Source organism: Xiphophorus maculatus, chromosome 22 (genome assembly GCF_002775205.1).
Source record: "Xiphophorus maculatus strain JP 163 A chromosome 22, X_maculatus-5.0-male, whole genome shotgun sequence".
NCBI classification, from domain to species: Eukaryota; Metazoa; Chordata; class Actinopteri; order Cyprinodontiformes; family Poeciliidae; genus Xiphophorus; species Xiphophorus maculatus.
In genome coordinates, this window is record NC_036464.1 from 9,181,821 (window position 1) to 9,202,913 (window position 21,093).

Below are 21,093 nucleotides of genomic sequence, written 5' to 3' on the forward strand. Positions count from 1 at the left end.
ATGACACTGACAATGCCAATGTTGCAAGGCAGAATGCAGAAGGTTACATTTCTGTCAAGTCACCATTTCGACTGTCTTATTTTCCTGTCATCACTCCTATGATTCAATTAAGAAGCTGCATTCCTCAAACTGGCCAAGCCAGTAACACAGCTAGTGACTGACAGGTGAAGATATTACTTTGTGAGGGGAAAAGAGTATGTGGAGACATCAATAATTGAGAAGATGGCATGAAAGAATATGTAATTGATTTCCTATCAAAGCATCTCAATTAATGCATTCTTTTGTGGCAGAGTTGCTTAAATTGCCTACATTAGTGATTGTCTCATTGCGAGGACAAACTTTATTGTCTTATCATTTATTTAGATGATCTTATAGATTCTTAAACCTCAAGCTCAGCTGTTCAGCTGCTATGTAGAGGTTTGCAAAAACACTTAATACTTATTGTTATAAAATTTTACTGGAATTTTAAATAACAGACAACACAAAGTGGATTACAACTGCAAGTCTTTTGGGGATGTCTCTACTAATTTGCACATTTAAAGGATGAAATCATTTGCCAATTCTTCTTCCCAAAATGGCTCAAACTCAGTCAGATCACATTCAGTACGAGCTATGGTTTGTTGAAAGAATGGCTTCAGTTGTAAATTCTACTGTCACACAAAATAATCCCAACTTTTATTTTATGATTGGTGTTGGCTATTGTTACAGAAAATATTTGCTCTTCCTCCAACAGATGTGATCCACACTGTAGGTCCAGTGGCTAGAGGTCATGTTGGCGATAAAGAGATAAAAGATCTTACCTCCTGCTATAAAAACTCCCTGGATTTGGTGAAGGAGTATGACTTGAGGACTGTGGTGAGTACAATATTTTTGATTTTCACCCTAGTAAGAGAAACAATATGTTTAAATTCTTCAGAGTTTAAAAAGCACAAAAAGTAGCATTTAAATTTGGAAAAAGTACAGCAGCGGAAGGATTTAGCACTTTTAATTTTAGATACAGTTCTGAAAATTGGCTTAATCTTATTTACTTAAACAAAAGGGACAGAAAACAAAGCAGAATGGTAATGTATTGTCAAATGAAAGCTTTTCATGTAGAAAATTTTGGCATGGCATTTGGAAGTTGTTCAAATAAATCATAAGCCTTTGTTTAAGCCTACCTGTCTTTCAACTGTAAATAGCTGTTTGTTTTTCTCTTTGTTTGAGAAGCGACTTTTAAAACTTTACCGCTTGTCAAATTTTCAAACGGTGTTAGATTAAATTTTTTAAAATGGTTAATAATGTGCAACAAAAAGAATGTGATTAAGAGGGCATAATTCTTGCAATCTTTCAACCTTTCAAACTTCTTTTCTTTTCTTTCTTCTAAACACACACACTTAAAATCAGCATTGAATTGCAGGAAATTATGGGGAAATGAGGACAACATTGGTGCAGACGACCTAACATGTTTATGATGTTGTGCAATATGTGGTGTTTTTTTATGGGAGGCATCTGACAGATTATGCAAGTAAAATTTCCATTTCTATGGACAAAAAACTTTTTATTTAATCTTATTGTTAATATTCCTTCTTTACCTCCTTAAACCATAATCTCTGTTTCAATCTGAACTTGGCGATGCAGTGTTTTAGACATTAGACCAATCAGTATCACACCAAAAAGCCAGAAATCACATTTTTGGTGCCAACCTACTGCCCTGCTGCCTCATCAGAGGCCAATCAGTGGAGGCACTCACCTACAAAGAGACATAGATGACTGGCAGTCTCATTAAAAATGATTGTGACAAACCCCTGCTCAGCTGATGACTTATTGTTAGTGACACGGAATCCTTTACAAACTCCTCTTGGTGGCAATTAAACAGGCTGTGAAACCAAATGTCTGACATACTGTATATGCTGTTTAGAAGCGAGTTTGTCTTGTGATTTTGAAGTAGTAGTAAGTATTGTCATTTTTATAAATATATATGCACTCCACATCCCGAAGATGTCATTAGTGATTCATTGGTCAACAGTAACATCAGTCCACCATTCTGCATTGAATCTGCAATGTTGAGGTGGCTGTGGCTATAATCCATTAGCTTATCACGATTAGCGTGTGAATGTGTGTATTAATGGTACATGAATGAATTTGACAAAGTGCTATACAAGTAGCCATTTACAATAGGACAATATAACAATATAACAAACTGTTGTACTTACTTATGGTTGGTGATAATGCCTGTTAGTGTATTACATCAATTAGAAATTCGTCATAGTATCAAGGTATGTCACAATAGATGCCCGGCTTTGTTGTTTGGGCAGTGCATAGCTGTAAGCTCTCTAGTACCTTCAACTGGATTCTGATGGTCAGCTGACCTGTAAACCTTGTTCTACTAACAGTGCTGCTGCCCAGCCTCCTTTTCAAAGCTTATGAGATTCCATGCATGAGCTAGTCTCACTGGACTAGCCAGGCTGTCCAATTTTGCTTCACCACACATAACATTTGCATATAGGGAATTTTTAGTTTATTAGTTTCTTTTTGGTCTCATCTGACCAGGACAGCTTTTCCCACAATTTCTCTGTCCCCTACATGACTTGTGCCAAAGAGGTATTTATCAGACTTTCTTTCAACAGCATTTGTATTGTTGACACTGGCCATTATAGTCTCTCACCTGAATTATAGATCTCTGCAGCACATCCAGAGTTACCATGGGGCTCTTGGATCCTTCTCTGATTAATGTTCTCCTTGCCTGGCATATTGGTTTAGATCAGGGGTGCCCAAAGTCGGTCCTCGAGGGCCAGCATCTTGCATGTTTTAGTTCTCTCCCTGGTGGTAGTAACAACCTTTTCAGCATGTCAATGTTCTTCTTAGGCCATCTAACGAGCGATGATTTGATTCAGGTGCGTTAAACTAGGGAAAGAACTAAAACATGCAGGATGCCGGCCCTCAAGGACCGACCTTTTGTTCACTACTGGTTTAGATGAACAACTGTGACTAAAAGAGGAAATGGAGGTCAGGGTGTTGCATTTTACAGACACATAGTGCCATTCTATAGTATAATCAAGAAAGAAGACATGTTTGTGTTCAGTTGTTATGAAAAATGCTTTATATATCAAAATTAACATAAAAGAAATTTGAATTTGCATCATAGCTGCATCTGATGTCTTGAAATTGGCCCAAAGAAGTTAATGCACTTTCTGACACATCCCCTTCAGCACATCATCACAACACTCCATGATGCCGTATACAGTTGTTCTTAGGAACATTGTTTTTTTTCTGTGAAGAGCTCAGCAAATGTGCAGTCCATCAGCTGTTTGATAATTGTTGCTGCCTCTAGTCTGGTAGAGCTGTGTGGGGAAGGTGCAGTGAGGTGTGCTCTGTGGGTCAAGAGCTCGGTTGGATACTGAAGCGCTAATGCGGTGCTTTAAACAGGCGACGCATTGAATGAGCAAGTGCTTAGGCACCCTCAAATGGCTACCATGGGAGATTCTAGGATATTTTTCTTTAAATGCATGAATGAATCAAATTAACACCCCTTGTATGTTTTTGCTGAGGAAATAACATTATAACATGATGTAAAGCTCAAAGAAGTTGCACATTTTCCACCCTTTAAAATATGTCAATTTGTTCTGTACTCCTCCCATTTGATTGAAGAGTATTCAATGACATGTTCAAACCTTGCGTCTTGGTCTTCTGCTTTTTGTTTGTTTTTTTGTTCTCTAAGGAACCTCCGAGGCCTTCACAGAACACTGGCATTTATCTTGAGATTAATTTACACACAGGTGGACTCTGCTTACTCCGTAGTTAAGTTTTGAAGGTTTTGAGTGCAAATAATCAGATTAAAGAGAGATAAATATTTGTAAGCCCCACAAGTCAGATTTCTATATGTAAAAAGATTTCAAACACATTCTTTCACTTCACAGCTATGCGCCGTTTTGTGTTGATCAATCATTCTGAATTCCAACAAAATATGTTGAAGTTTGTGTCTGTGATATAGAAAAATGTGCTTTCAAGTCGTTGTGCAACAAGCATATTTGAGAAGATTGAAGATGCAGCATCAGAGTTTCTAGGTTTTAATGTCCTAAAAAAATATCTGGGCAAGAGCCACAACAAACACCAGGTAACAGCTAACAAAATGTTATTTCATTTGGATACGTTCTGAGATTTAAAAGCAAACGAGAGCTCCTACAGTGAAGCACTGGGTCCAGTCCACCATGCTTCCTCACAACAATATCATAACAACTTGTGTGCTTCAATCCATAATCGACCCAGTGCTCTTCTTGTTTCTTGCACATTCCAAAGCATTAGTTACTGTGGGCCCATCTCTTGATTTATTTATACAATAATCCATATACAAGAAACAGTGATCCTGTTTCACTGGGAGCAGCCGGGATTCTGTCTTGTATTTATAAAGTTGAAATGTACTGATCCGGGCTTCAGTGAAAACAGCGATGTTCTGTGATCGACTGTCCTTGTAGATTAAGACTACAAGGACAGTCGATCCTTGTAGTCTTAAATTATCTGGGGCACTGTCCATTTTGTTATACTGTTGTTAATATTCTTCAACAACAGTGGAGACTCTTGGTCAGAAAAGAAAAAAATTAGTTGGTTCTTACTTCAAATGATTGTGTGGCCTACATTTAGCTTCTACATTAGTATCCGTGATCATCCTAAAACTTTCTACTTATTCTTAGCTAACAATCGTGCAGCTTCCTGTTGCGAAGCACACTATGGTCAATATTCTGTTAGTTGATCAGCCCTAAGCTATCGACTAATCCAAAAGTATCTCAGTTTGATAGAAATAAGCTGCAGCTTGCAAGATGGGCACCCTACTAAGTAGGACTATGGGTTGAATAAAATAGCGAGAGAGGGTTCATTTGAAAATCTTAAATGTCTGGCTTCTTAATGAGGATTTCAGGGCTTTAAATAGTAATAGGAGTTGAGACAAATCCTATCACAAATAAATTTAAGCATTAAGATTTAGTGATTGTTAGTTAATCTGTTAGAGTTCAGTTTTGCTTCAGGTAGCAAAACTTTATTGTTGTCAGATGTGTGAAGATCTTATTAATAAGAATGACACCAAATCTCTTGACTGAAAATGTTTTCTTCTCTACCTTAAAAAACTTAAGTGTTTGAATGAACTTTTAATATTATTCTTAGAATTAATAAATTAGCATACAAAGAAAAAAAAAAGCAAATTTCTACCCTTTTATGTCGTGCTGCGTTAGTCACAGTGGGATCAAAGACTCCCAGTAAAGCAGACAAATGCACTTGAATTAACGAGGGCAGCAAGTTTCATTTTTGTTCTTGTGCACACTGGCAGAGTGCACAGGTTCAGATGCTGAATGCACTTTTTAACACATTGGAAAAGTATTCACATTGCTTAAACTTTCTTGAATTTTTCCTGGTTACAGCCACAAACTTCAATGTATTTTAAAATTTGTTATTTCATCCACAGACAAACACCTGTGGATGAAAAAGGCAAACTTGTGCTGAAAATAAGACACATTTGATAATCTACTCTCTTCATATGTTTCCAAAGTAGAAATTGAGCTTACCTATGTGTAATTTTATCTCACTATATGTTTTGTGAAGGCCTTTAAGATTGATAGGGAGTCTTGTTTTATTAGCACCAAAAAGACAATCACAGCAGGCTCATCAGGGATAAGATTGTGATGAAGTTTAAAGCACAGTTAGTTTATAAAAAAATATACCAAGATTTAACCATCTCACCATTCGCTGTTCAATCCATTATCCTAAAATGGAAAAGAATGACAAAGCTGCAAAAATGTATTGGTATTGACTAAGGCTGTAATATTAATGCTCCTTGTAGTTTATAAACTTCTGTAACCTTTTAGTTTAGCTTTGCAGGGAGTGTTGTGCACTAGGCAAACTGACAGGAAGAGCAGTAACCAGGGAATCAATTTGATGACACCAAAAAAACCTTTTTGGCCAACATGTAAAACAATATCTTTGGTAGAGATAACAATCCTAAACCTTCAGCCACAGATACAGTGGTCTAAATCACTTACATGTGTTAGAATGGATAAAATTGGATGCTAAGTACAAGTGAAAATATGTAGTGAGACTTGGAAAAAGGATGTTGACAGACATCATGCATTCTGTCTAAGAGAATTTTAGAGATTTTATGTATCTATGACATGTTTGTGTTTTTAGTTTGACTAAATGTAAAAATATTTTTGCCAAGAAATGTGTTGAATCTGCTGTGAAAGATGTTTTTTTGAGAAGATTGAAGATGCAATGTGAGAGTTTGGAGCTTCTACTATTTTCTTAAAATTTGAATGGTTACTGAAAATTCTGTCACTTGTTTTTGTTGCAAAGTAATTTAAAGCTGTGAGAAAAGAGCCATGGGACTGCATCTCACATTTGAGGAGATTCTTGATCTCATTCCAATGTAGCTCTTTCATTTATTTTTATTTTTTATGCTCTAGATTCCTTCAGTTTTAGTCACTAGATAAGGCTTTGATAGTCTTAAATTATTTAAGTACCGTATATGTCCAATATCTTAAACATGTGCAGGTTTTTATACAAAATGATTCACCACGCCATTTTTTTTCTAGAATGTAAAGAAATATGTAAAGATTTTATTTAGACTCACAGTTCCTTGGCTCCAAGGCAAGTTCATGCTATGTGGGTCTAGGACTTCCTGGGGATTGCCTCCATGTGAAAAATTACAATGAGGCTGAGCCAAGATGCCTGCTGTTTAACGCTGGCAGCGATGTTGTGTGCTGTATGAGATGATCCAGACTGTAAATTTGCTCTGTCTTACCATTTTTACACTTACACCATGGTGGTTTGATTTCAAAACGCTTCTCATTTCTGCCATTCAGCGTCTTCTGTATAACAGTAATTTCCTAAGTAAAAAAAGATTACAGTCAGGATCTACAGAGATTTGAAAAGTGCTTTCTTTCTTACTGATGTATTTTGTTTTTGCTTCTGATGCTGGAATGTTTCAGATCATAAAACATTAAAGATATAATGAGCTCCTCCAAAATTACTCTTTAATATGGAGCCAGTTTGGTTTGAATATTTTTTTCTTCCTTATAAATGATGATATAATTTGCAAACTGCTTTTTGAATTTAGTCAGGTTATTTTTGAATTTGAGAAGCAGCACATTCTTTTTCATGACACAATTCAAGTCACTGGTTGGTGTCAGCAGGATTGTGGTGTGATTCTCTCTTTTTTTCTCTTTTGAATTCACCCTACATTTTCTTTATGTGCACAACTTTGCTTATGAGGTGTCATATAAAAAGAAAAACTGTCCAAAAGTACTTTGCATATAAAGGTCTGTGGTCTATGGCGGTTGGTTTTCCAGATCATTTGACTAAATCTTATTTTTTGACCTGTGAGACAATGCATTAGTGCATGTGTGCGTTCATGTCTTCTCTGTGTGTCTTACAGGGATAAGTATTATTGTAGCTTGTGTAATTTCAGTGTTCTTTACTCATTTCCTTTTTCCCTGGAACACTCTTATGCTTTAGTGTTTTTGTTTATGGTTGAAAGCGCAGCAGGATGGTACCACTCCCTGAGCTCTTGACTGACCACAACCTCCACAGTCATATTTTCTGGGTGGGTTCTGTAGCATCATAAGAGAGGACTCATGTGGAGCTACGCAGCGTTGGGAGTACAGTTGCAGCTCTGGGATTGTGAGCAGCACATTGTTAAACAGCCTCCTCCACTGCTCAGTGCATATTATGCTACACTTTATTTTTGGTCTCCTCAACAGATCCAAATACAACATCTAGTGAGAAATATGGATTTTTTTTGTAGCAGATATGAATGTGCGAATGGAGATAATCATGCTACTTTGGCAGTCAATAAGCATGAAGAGGCTGTAGCAGGTTGTCAATATTTGCTTGAGCCCAGACATATTTAACAAGGCTAATAATGATTGCTGAGATGGATACAGCATACTGGATATTATGGTCTGTTTGCTAAGAGTTCTTTGTAATAGGAAAATCATGTATGAATTTATACTTGACAGGAAGCAGAAAACAATGATTTTCTGTATTTGCTTTGGGTGTAATGGTACAATCCGACCTCTTAGATATGCTTACTGTTCAGCTCTGCACAAATCTGAACCGATCCTTTGGGTAACAAATCTTTACCTCTGGCAAAGGGAATGTTTTCCTCCTCCAAATAGCCTAGAAGTGATGCAAACTTGTAATAGGTGAATGCAAGGCAAGTTTATTTGTAAAGCATTATTGACATGTAGCTAGAAGTGCTTACCGGGAAAATGAAAGAACATGGCTAAAAAAATGAGCAATACAAGGAATGTAATAAAAGTGACAGTTAAATGTAAGCTTTAAGTAAAAGGAAAATTATCTTAGACCGTATGCAACTGAAACAAACAGTCCTAAACCATGTCACTGTGCACTGACTGTTCAGCTTTGGATGAAGTATGTCAGAGCCTTATGTTGGTAGAGCACTTTAGTCTTCAATAAAAGTGGCCTGAGAACACAGCCTTGTGGAACCCCACCTTTGTTCCCTTAGGTTTATGCTTAGCAACTGACACAACATAGTTCTGATCTGACAAGTAAAATCTAAACCAATTTAGCACAGTACCAGATGATCCCACCCACTTATCCAGTCTACCAGTCAGTATGTTGTGATCAGCTGTGCCTAACGCAGCACAGAGATCCAGTAATACCAAGACAGATGGAACCGTAAACATGGGTCTTCTGCCTTGGTTAGATATGGAAGGCTGCTCAGATTCTTCCTGGGAAGCAACTTTGGCATCTGTCACAGAAAAAAGACAAGCTATGAAAATAGGGATGCCACCATCTGGAAGTTATTCAGGGTTAGACTGTTGGATGCTTTACTTTGCAGATCATATCAAATGTTCCTTTTACATTGCTGCTAAGAAAAACAGTATTCCCAAAGTTTTTTCCAAATCATCATGTTTGATTATAATTCCAGCTTTACTGAGATTGTGAAAATAAGACACAAGCATTTAACTTAATCCAATCATGACTTTGACAATGGGATGTTTTCTGAAAGTATTTGTCATTAAGCTCTTCTTGGCAGCAGGCAGCGGGGTTGGCAGCTGCCAGCACGGGCCGTGACAGGGTCGCAGACTGTATTTAGTGGCCTCCTGTCTGACTCCCAGGCGGCCTTGGAAGTGTTTTGTAGTCATAACACAGTGGCTTTGGAGCGATCCAGCAGGGAAGCCACACATTGCCTGTTGAGGGAAAAAAAAGCTGAAAGCCAAGTGGATTGCACATGAATGGTGTAGAATGATAGGATTAACCACCCTTCTCTGTGGGCTCATTCCAAGGCTGCTAGAAGCATTAGCTTTCATTCATCCTGCTCAACGGTGTTCCCAGAATGCATTCCCCAAAAAACAATATCGCTCAGTGAGACAAATCAGGATGCACATTCTGCTTGAAGATGATAGCTGATAGCCCAGACTGAATCATGTTTGACATGAAAGGAACCAAAAAAAAAAAAAAATGCAGTATGAAAGGAGTGAAGCAAGGTGATTCCAAGGTGTTATTGGATATAACCTTGTCATTTACCTTTTTTTCAGCTTTTTAAAAGGATTCTCAGGAACTCTATGCCCTGAGTTTTCCTGTTTCCTTCTTATTTATGTGGATCGATTCTTGCTTAGAAAATCTTTTTTTTTTTACTATTGTACTGTGGGTCCATTGGAGACTCTTTCATTTTACTATGTCTCCAAATGCTGTCATATCAAACTCCAGTGATTTAGTCCCTCATCTGTTTCCCTTTGGTTTGCAAGCTCCCCAGATGATTAATTAGTCATCATTTATGTATCCTCTGAACAGATCGTGCACACATCTCTCCTCTACCTGCTTTTTTCCCTGTTTTGTGGCACATTATTATTTGAGAATGCAAGCAGCTTCTGGTCCTATTTTGTAATGACTGGCAGAAGGGAAATTTGATAATGAACACACTTGGGTTGTTGTCATTGCAAAGTAAACCATGCCATTAACTGGGATAGGATAATGATAGGATTACTGCTGATCTGCTTGCACAATGTAACCACTTTTTACATCCCTATACAGCTTAGTTTTGTGTTTAGTTTTGATTATTTGGGGGTTTTTCTTATTTCTGTTCAGCATTATTTTCATCTGCTTAGAATATTTGACCACAGTTCTCCCTGTCTGTCTGTCTTTCCGTCCTCAACTTGCCAATATATTTGGGATCTGGGTTATGAAATAACAATTTGTGTATCTGTTAAAGGACTATATTAGATTCTAACTGCAAACAGTACATGTTATGGGCTTCTTGCCCCTATAGGGAAGTTTTGTGGATTTCACACCAAATGTGGAGGTACCATTGGCCTCTTGGCTCTTTGATTAGTGTTCTCATTGTCTAGTCTGTCTGTTTAGTTTGACAATCATTCCTTGGTAGGGCAGTTGCCCTATACTCTTTCATTATTCAGATGATGACATAAAAATGTGAATATTGTTTTCTAATCTAACACTGCTTTAAACTTGTACACAACCTTTTTACTGACCTGTCAGAAGCTTTCCTTGGTCTATTAATGTTCTCTAAAAAAAACTCTGGAGGTCTATACAGGGCACAGGTGGACAGTTTATTAATTGGGTGACTTTTGGTTGCATTAGATTGTATGCAGAGCAAATGGGGCTGATTACAAGTCAGGCTTTTCAAAAGTTTTTTTTTTTTTTTTTTTTTACTATACTTTGCATTAGGCTGTCATATAAAATCTCAGTAAAATACATTGAAATTAGCCTTTTCAATGTGAAAAAGTAAAAAGTTGAAAAGATATGAAAGGTTTTGTAAAACATTTTAGAATATCAGGTGAAATGTACAGTAATGGATGGGAATCAAAAATAATAAGAACCAGTACTTAGTGAATCAGCATTGGTCTGATTTATTATGGACAAGAAGAAGATGGATGTGTTTCCAACCTTTGCATACTGCTGACTGCTTAGAGCTGAAATGCATCCATCTTCACAGTAAATATTTACTTCCACAGTAAATATTAAAAGTTTTAATGCAGTGCTTCTAATTTGTAAATATATTTTATTAACCCTTCAGATATCATAGATTTTCTGCCAAGTATGCAAGCACCACTGAGGGTTTGCATTTAAAGCAGATGGAACTTTTTAGAAATAAAACTCAACCAATCAGTTTAAAAATTAAGTTAAGAAAGGCTATTGGGAGTACACTAATGACAAACCTGGTGAAGTTTCTTAGTGCTGTAAAAATGTGAAAACGCTCGTATTACAAGACTATTCTGTATTTTATTAAAAACTTAGATTGGCTAAATCTTTCAAAAATAAACTGGAGAGTAAATTTTACCCTTTTGGAAAAGACTGACTGACTACACAGTTAAACAACAATAATGCCCCAAATTGTATTTTTATTGACTTACAATCATCAAGTTATTGATGATTGATGATTCCTAAGTTATTAGGAAGTCATTTGCCTACAATTCAAAACTCTTAATTTGCTTTGATGGGTTTATAACTGTTGAGAGCTGTTGATAAGAAGTGTCAAACTAATATGTGGTGCCATTAAGAACATTTTTGCAGTAAAGGCCATTGGTTGTAAAGTAGCCTAAGCCAGGTACACGCCTGCTGCAGAGTGTACAAATTCAGGCTCTAGCAGTCGAAAATCCTGCACCACTCTCTAAGTGCACAAGATTGTCTTGTGTGTTTCAGTTTAAGCCACTCAACTGAATTGGGACTAGACTGAGGCCTGATCCACTGCACTGAATGCACTACAAGTACTATTTTATTCACATGTGCAATTGCTTACTGCTGTGCATTGGCATCAGATTGTTTTTATTAATTTATTTTTTCATACTTTTAACTGATTTCTATGAATATTAAATCAAAATAAAGTAGTATGTAAAAAAACATTTAGGAGATTCTCTGTTATTTATCAAAAATGAACACAAATTGGAGCCTTTAGTGGAAAGTCTTTCTTTTGACTTAATATAAAAATGTATCCAGATGCTTAATATTAAAGTTTATCTTTAACTAATGAAAATCATCATGAGGATTGGTGTGACCACCTCCATGAAAACAAGTTAGTTTTTGGTAGTTTGTGGGTCTGGAGCATACAGGAGTGGGTTAGCACAATGTCAAAGCAGAAAGACTTCAGCAGTGATATCATGTTTGACAAAACCGAAACACAGCATGTCAATGTAAACACCTCACACCAGTTTTCAAGCCATGGGCTTCAGGGCTAATTATTTGGACTTATGTTGCAGACAACAGACGTGTCAAAAAGTTGTATTTTCCAAAAGCCAAATTTTCAGGTCTAAATGTTTATTGGTGAAGAATTTGAGTTAGATAGATTTTCAAGCCATTGCTCCTTTATTAATGAAAATTGTGCTGTTTTGTTAGGAAAATATTAGTCAATCATATAATTAAACATGACATAGGTCAAACAGAGTGAAAGGAAAACATGTAGGCCATTATGCACTATAAACAAGTTTATACAGGCCCTTTTCAGTGAGTTGTCATTTGTTTTGTAGCCTACTTTAACATTCCTGCATGCATCGACAAAGGTTAATTAGACTGAAGCTTTTGAAAAGGTCACACAGCCATTTAAATTAGTCATTTCTGTTTGTCTGATCCAAATCATTGGCAACACTGGGCAAATTAGACCCAATTATACTCGTAGTGGTAGTGGTAGTCTGCCATCTAGCTTTGAATTAATGACCACTGGAACCCCAATTACCTCAGTGACCTAATTCAGAAAGAAGCAGCCACAGCAGGCTAAGATGATTCAGGTGTGGGTAAAGGTAACATCCCTCCATCAGTTTCCCTCAACATTGTCTTAATTCCAGGAGAGATGCAGAACGTTATGTGAGATGAAACTGTAGGATATGTAAAATATGACATTTCCGTAGAACTTGAGAGGGGTAATCAATGTTGATGGTACCTGAGAGAAATTATCTCCTATGTGGGTTGATGTGAACATGCTACTGTCTTGATTATAAGCAGAGCAAGCCCTTCACAATCATCTGAAAGGCCTGCCAGTTATTCTACAGAAGAATATCAGCACTTCCATTTTATGTTAAAATTTACTGACGATAGTAAATGCTCTTCAAATAAGTTAAGTACTAAAGCACAGTCAAGTAGTAGAAAAGTCCCTCAGCTCTCAAGGTAGTTTTACATCATCTTTTTCTCAGCTGCTCTACCTGGCTGTGAAGATTCTTTTGCATATCTATGAGGCTCGTATCCCTCTGCGGTACCATCTGAGAATAGATACGACAGCTTGCACCCAACTGAGGGACTGTCATAGGAAGTTGTTGATTAAACAGATGTTGTTCCTGCCAGGCGCCATGAGACAAAAAAGCATCAGAGTAAGCATACATTAATTGAACCGACCTGAAGAATGTAGGAAATGTAGAAAAACAAAAGGCATTTTGGTCTATTTTTACTGTTTCTCCACAGCAGGATTGTAAAGGTGTCACATTTTCACCTCTGGTTCCACTTATAGATATGCTCAAAGAAACAGGAAACACAGGGATAATAGTTGGTGACAGTTGATGCTGAAACAATAGATTTTTGCAGACCACAGAAACCATTTTCTCTCTTCTTGTAGGATTTGTGACCAGTTCCGTTTGTGTTTTTGGATTGCAGAAATTTAGGCTGTGCACAGTTCCTATAAATGCTGTTTAATGGTACAGAACTCATAATTTTGTGTCGCTTTTGCATTAGGAGATGTGGTTGATCCAATGGTATGCATAAATTAATTGATCATCAACCGCCTCACTTGTACAGCAAACAGCTTCTTGTGCAGAAGAAGCTGTTTGCTTACAAAAAAACTAAAGCCCCAGGATTAATTTAATCTCTGGATTTTGGAACAATGTAGATACTGAAAAGAACAAAATTAAAAGAACAACTGGTATTGAGTTGCAAGAAAGAGATTGAGGATTTTGGAGTGGTTTTTATTTTTTTTTAAAAAAGCATCAATTGGCACAAGTAAATAAAATCAGTTTTGGTGACAAAAACATTTATAACTGTTAGCGTTCATTATTTTTGAGAAGGTTTTAAAGGGTGCAAAAATGCTTATTTTTATACTTTATTTACTAAGCAAAAATGTCTCTCATAACAATTAACTTATTTTTGGTCTGAAACTGGTAAAGAGCAGTTTGTAGACATTACAGTTGTTTCGCAACTCTGTTATATTTATTCCTGTGGAAGATCCAGAGAGAGACACTCACTTTGTATTTCATCTTGGTTTTCTTTCTGCAATACTGAAAAATAAAATTATCTACTATAGTAAAATTTATGTATAGGTCTTTTTTATCCTTCACACCTAGCTTAACTACTGGCACATAGAAGAAAATCTGCTGATCTGCTGCAGATGGTTTAGGGTTGTAGTGATTATTATTTTTGCTTTTTAATATGCATGTTATTAAAGTACATAAATACACATGGGGTCTTTAGAATGAAGCAGTTCCAGTGTTTGACCAGAATTGTTGCTAAAGACAGTTTATTGGTCCTCCAAACAAGCCAGAAACCCTGTTCAGAACAATTGGATAAGGGATAATCAGTAGCAGCAAGGTTGCAAAGATTAGTTGACCAGTTTTTAACTATCAAGTACTGCTGGTACAGTACTCTTTCTTTGCTCAATTCTTTCTTGCAGCAAACTTGGGTAAACTTGAACATCGGTCTAGTGCTCGAATTGGGTGAACAGTTCTAACAGTTCTTAAAAACCTTTAATTAGACCTTAGAACTGTTTTGCAGAAAATAACCTTGTGGAGATTTTCAAAGTGGAGTCCTAAGTTATCTGGTTGCGACCGTAACAAGTTGCGGATGATTCTTATTGTGTCTGACAGAGGAGAAACTAAAGAGCAAACTGTGCAGATGGTGATGTCTGGTTATCTTTGAAGTCTCAGAAGTTAAACTAATATATTAAATGATGCAATCTTGTCAGAAAGCCTGCTTCTTTTTCTCTGGCATGGCTCCATCTATTAAGAGTTGTCACTGAGTCGGAAACACTCAGTGTCTTCTGATATTTCCTCCTCCACCTGATAAATGCCTCTGCTTTGATCAAAGAAACTGAGTGTAGCAGGAGGATAGAAAATACATCCTTGTATATGCAAATGATGCAGCTCTCATTACCTGACAGGTGCTCTTTCCTCTAGTACTTTAAATCTGCAAATCTCTGCTGTCCTACTGCTAACGTACCAGGTAGCTGTTCATCGGTGGTGGAATGAATTCTTGTTTACATCATTACAGTTAATTACCATACATGATCCATCAAGCCGGCAGCGACAGTGCTGTTCGTTTGCGTGAACATGTGTGTAGTTGTGTCAGCTAGACAGTCATCTCACTCTTGGTCGCCTCATTAGGGATGCAGCTGTATCCCTATGGTAACGCCCATGTTGCTTCAGATTACTTTGTCATTTTCATGGCCACATTGAGTATTACACCAGTGACGATCAATACAGAAATCCAAAATAAATGCCCTTCAACGACTCAACTCATTTCATTGGCATACATTGTTCTGAAAGGTTATTGTGGATGTGCAATACACATTCAAGATTTTTATTTGAATGAAACAGGATCCTTAAAGTGTGGATTCTCTTAAAGTACTCTGTATAGAGTAAATTCTAAAATTCTAAGAAACATGTTGCAAAATGTCTTTTTATGTGTGAATTTTACTGGCAGAATTGCATAGACATATGAAACCCAGGGTCACTTCATGTTTTTGTTGGCCTCAAAGCTCTCATGTGCTCATTGTTTCCCCTTTGTGACTTTTATGAAACCAGGTGTTGAACCTTTCATGGAAGTGTGCCAGGCTTATGTCCATGAAACTGGAATTTCCTGCTCTATCACAGGATTCCATTTCAACAAGCTTGCACCCAATTATCCTTCAATAATCGTCCAAGGCCTTACAGATGGGATTGGTTTGAGTACAAGGCCTACCTATTGAGGTTTGTCACAATGGGGGGTATCTTTTCTCAGTAAACATGAGATGGTTTCAAGGGAAGAAATAAGATAACATCACAAATCAAGATGGACCTCCAGATAGTCATTTGAAGCTTTTACATCACATAATTGGACTTAATATATAAACATAATTCAGTGAGACAAAATGTACTGATTCAAGAGAGAACCGGTGTAACTGAAACTATGTTAGGTTTTCCCTTGCAATCATTTTAGCAGAATTGGGCACAAAGCCACTTATAATAGAGTAATTTGGGAGTTAAGTTTAGAATCGATCTTTCTGAGGGATACTGAAACACACAAGCTGGAAAACCTGGAAGATCACTTTACTGCCATGACTGTAGTGGGAGAAAATGTTCAAATGCTTTTAAATATGTAAAATGCATTTTGAGTGACTCAAGTGATTTACAAGTTTTCACTTCCTCTTAAGGAATGTAAATCAAAAACAAAGTCAATAATGATAAATTCCCTGTATAAAGGACATATTTACTCTCTCATATGCCTCAGACAGCATAGAGCAGCACCATGCAGCAACAGAAATTGTTTTCCAGACCAATCCACATAAAAGTGAGAGATGTCCACTGAAAATGGCCACTAGCCCATTCATCTGTTGCCTGACCCCAGAATTATTGGTGCTCTTTGGTTGTCATATGAGACCATTTGCCTGTATTTATTTTTATAAAGGGTGTAACTAAATTACTTTGTTGTCACTGAGGATTTTGAACCTTTACCTTTAAAGAACAGACCAAAGAGAGATCATAAAATCCTATACTTGTTCAGGAAAATGCAGCGCTGTTTTTTTTACAAATCTAACATCTCCCAACAGAAAGTACTGTATTAGCATGATTTCATGTTGTTTGTAAAACTTGTTTGCCAACAATACCACTGTGTTGAGTAACTATTGAAGTACACATAACTAAAAGATCCTAAATGTGTATCTTTAATGTTGAATTTTCTGTCTTACAAATTTGGAATTTAAGCTTTATTGTACACTATGTGGCTAACTGATGTGGAAACACTTATGCAACCTAAGAACTAGGTAATACAGGTTACCTTGGTACTGTTGGTAACTGTTTTAAACATTTGTGTTTAAATCACAAAGGATTTTTATGAAATCATGACTTTGTCTATATAAACAGTATAAGTAACTGAAAGGAGGCTAACTACAAGATGACCTAGCTGATTAACTACTAACATCAGCTTCAGGGTTTAATATAAAAAAAGCAGAATATTGTTTGGATTAGGCTCATGAAAGCCTCTACTAAATTCAGAGGCATTTTCTTCTCTCTCATATAGCAGAAATAGGGATTTTTGTTAGAAGAAAAGCAAAAAACATATATTAGGCATTTCATTTTAAATCTTGCTGTAAATACTTAGGCAATGTGAAACTGTTCTATTTTCTCTCAAAGTTATACAATGAAGATCTCATGCCAACCAAGAACAAACCTCTCATTACTTTCTTGCCCCTTTTGTCATTTTGTTATCAAAACAGAGCGGGGTTTCTTGGAAGCAGAAATGAAGGATTGTGCAGATACTGCAGAGAGACATGTCAGTGTTTATGATCTTCTGCATATTTTGCTAATCACTGTGTCATTACCCAGCACATATATCTGCTTTAGTGCCATTATTATCTTCCAAGGTCACTGCTAACAAGGGCTGATGCACTGTGTCTGGCCTGAGCTGATTGACTTGTGATGTTAAACTGGCTCAATTTCATCCTACTCAGCAATTCAAAAGGCAAAGCAGCACCTTGCACAGGATTATAACAGAAAGATGTTGGGTTGTGCTACTGCTGTGTTGTATTCAAATGACGCTGGCAATTGCCAAAGAAATGTTAGCAGATATTTATTTTGTTTGTTTTGCTTGTGTTTGTGTGGACGGACAGCTTGAAGGGCATATATTATCATATTTCAGAGGCAAAACCCCTCCAAATCTTGAAAGTGTTATCCATAAATAGACCATATTCAGCATTTCTGTTGGTTTCCAAAGCAGATAGAGAATTTTAAAACACAATTTTCTGAAGGAAGTCTTTACTATATATGGACAATGAGTTTCTTCTGTTGTAGCACCTTATACCTAGTTACACCCTTTACCTGTTGACAAAAAGGTCCTTTTTAAAAGGAATACGTTTTATGAATGTGTGGCCAATTATTGACAACCCTGAAAAAGTTTCCTCTGTTTGGGTTTAAGAACCAAATTGAGCCCAATTTGGAGAGGAAAGTAATTCTCCTTCTGAATAAGTTTGTGTACGGACAAAGGCACACTGAAGCAAAGCCAAAGTTCAATAATTTGATTTGGATGACTCTTAACAGTTTCTCTATGTTTGTTTATCATTTTCTATGCCTCTTGCTGCACTTTGACATTGACTTAGCGTTAACCTACACACAGAACTAACCCCATCATAATGACATCAGGTGCGAAGGCGTTAGTTACTTGTTTATTATAGCAAGATTTAAAATGATTGTATTTATTTTAAACATTTTAAAATATTTTTAACAGAGTAAAGTCAATTTTGCATTCAGTTTGACCCTGTAAGGATATAGCTGATCATTAATTAATACTTTGGCGTTCAATACATAATATTCATAGCTGCCTTGTGCTTTTCTTTGTCCTTATGGTCTTTTAAATAATTTTGCAATTTGGTCACAGAAATAAATAGAATTTGACCTTCAAGGCTGATGAGAGCTGCAAGGAAAAGTTGTAAAAATCCTTAAATATGCCCTATAGATAAACTTTTTAAGATTACTTAAGCTTTGAATTGTGTTGGGGTGGAAAAGAAGAGGCATGGCGTTTTGTTTGGTTCAGGACTTAAGATTTGCTTCAGTGCTACAATTCTCATGAACCAGATGACTCGGCTGTATTCACCTTAGTACTTGATATCCATTTACTTTTGATTTAATTTCTTGTAGATAAAGCGTGCAACAACTCTGTGTGAGACTCATGATTTTAAAATTGCAGCCAGTCCCTAAGTAACACCCCCACGTTCTACATTCATACCCCTCCAAGTTAATTAAAAATTATACGACATGTTAGCACTAAATCATTATGAAGTAGGCCGAATGAAGCAATCATTCCGTAGGGTAATTTGGAAGATTAAGCATTTCTATCATTGTCTACTAGTAACCTTAATACTATAAATGTTAGACTCTCCTTTTAATTTACGATACTGCAACTGTCGGAACCAGAAAAAAAGATTTTAATGCAAATGTGCAGTTTATGTACCAATATTAATCTTTTTCATTTCACGTATAGATTCATCTGGAGAGCTCGAAGGTTTAGTCGTCATGCTGTATCCTGAATGAGATGCCTGCCGGAGAGAACACAGAGCAGTGAATCCTGTTTCATGCTTTGACTTCTTGTGTGCAGCTTGTAATTCCAGATAACCTCCAAATCTCACTCATCTTTATATCTAATGTCACATCCGTAAACCCCTGCATGACAAAATGCATGGAATAAGATTTTAAGCTCTCTGTCGTTGGGCCCTGCTTTTAGGAGGGTATAGAAACCTGATCTGGTGAATGTGGAGAAGAAAAAATAAAATTACTGTACTGTTTGTACTGAAAGTATGTTGTATGTTTGCAGCACAATTTTAGCAAAAGAGTTTACTTTTTTAATATGGATAGCATTGAATGCAGAGCACAGCAATCAACCAAGATATTGAGAAAGCAATTCTACTGATAATATCCCTGACAGGAAGCTCTGCTTTTATCTGGACTCAGCAAAGCAAAGTCATTAAGAAATCAGAAGAATGAGTCCACTACGTCTGTGTCCCTCCTCCTCTCAGCAAGTCAATGGAAAGACATTATTGTGAGGAAAACATACACAGCAAGTGACTTGGCTTAATCAAAACTGCCATGACTTCAGAATTGCACCATGACAAATTATTGGCTTTCTCACCTGAGCACAGTGCTGCAAGAGTCACAGTGCGGCCTGCCTGATAAGGAAGTCTTTAAGTTTGACACAGAGCCTTGCCAAGCATAATGATGATAGCTTGGATCATGCCCTCTTACCTAAGCAATATTGTGATCCACTCTAAATACCATTTAGGTGGTGTATAGATGTTTGGTGCTTAAATTATTGAGCAGCAGAACTTCTAAAAGTTCAATACTCTGGTTCCTGCGTTTTCTCTCTGACATTTAAAGCTACAAGCCAGATGTGGGTTTTTCCCCCCCAAAGATATAAGAACTTATAATAAAAAACAGCTAAAGTATGACATGTCACCAAAAAAGTCAAAGATAAATAAAACGTGCTGGAAACAAAAAACACCACAGAGGACAACAACTATCATAATTTGTTCCAAGACCAGTTTTAAGGTGATCAGATGCAGAGTTTTTACTATCTAGTCATCAGCATTTTTTCCTAAAGAATAGAAATCAGACAAAGAGAAATGCATTGGGGCTTTGAGCTTGCTTGGGTTAGATTTTGCTTTTTTAAGATCCCAAAACCATGTTGGATGTTGCGGCTGGAGGCACACGTTACACTTCAGAACACAAACGTGTATAAATCCATTTATATTACCACTTGAAGCTTTCCACTTAATTCCATGTGGCACTTTCAAACGGCACATTGAGCTTGATCCTGTTGCCCTGAAGAGTCACCTGATGATAAGTCATTTGAAGGCCAATGTAGCAATATGATGAAAAATGTTAGCAGTTTTAAAATCCTAACTTTTTAAAATGTTGGTGTACCTTGATACTAAAAGCAAGTTACTTGACTCTTGCCCCGTGTGGTGTCAGTGTAACTACAGAGAATTCCAAAATTAGTTTTTTTTTGTGGATATTTAATTATTTACAGCAAAATTAAAAAAGAAAAACTGGAAATCTATCTGATTTGTCCTTAATTGATTTTACAGGAAAATCTAGCTTGCCAATTCCCTGGAAGAAATCAAGAATTGTTAACTATGAAGTAGGGGGGATGGGAGGTTGTATATTAATCTACACATTTCCTATTTCCTACATTTTCTCATGTAGTTTTACAGAACAATTTTGCTATGAAAACATGTGATGTATTTGGTTCAGAGAAAATGGTTTTCCAGTTTTAGCAACTAATTAATTCTTTATCAATATTCATGACGAACTCCACATTTAGAAAACTGTAATTAGCTGCATTATCCTCTGGCCATTTGTGAAAAGTTATCCAGAAAGTTCTTTCAAACCAGCGCCATTAATCTGTTCACTGACCACATTGTACACAGTT

At 36.6% G+C, this 21,093-nt stretch overlaps 1 protein-coding gene across 1 annotated transcript in view; it reads left to right on the forward strand.

The window, feature by feature from the left end:
* The first annotated feature begins 722 nt into the window (after positions 1-722).
* LOC102229387 (glutamic acid-rich protein) overlaps positions 723-21,093 on the forward strand; it is a 164,989-nt gene continuing 144,618 nt past the window's right edge. The window contains exon 1 of the mRNA XM_023327446.1: positions 723-855. The gene's annotated coding sequence lies outside the window, so the exon portion shown is untranslated. The remainder of the gene's footprint in view (positions 856-21,093) is intronic.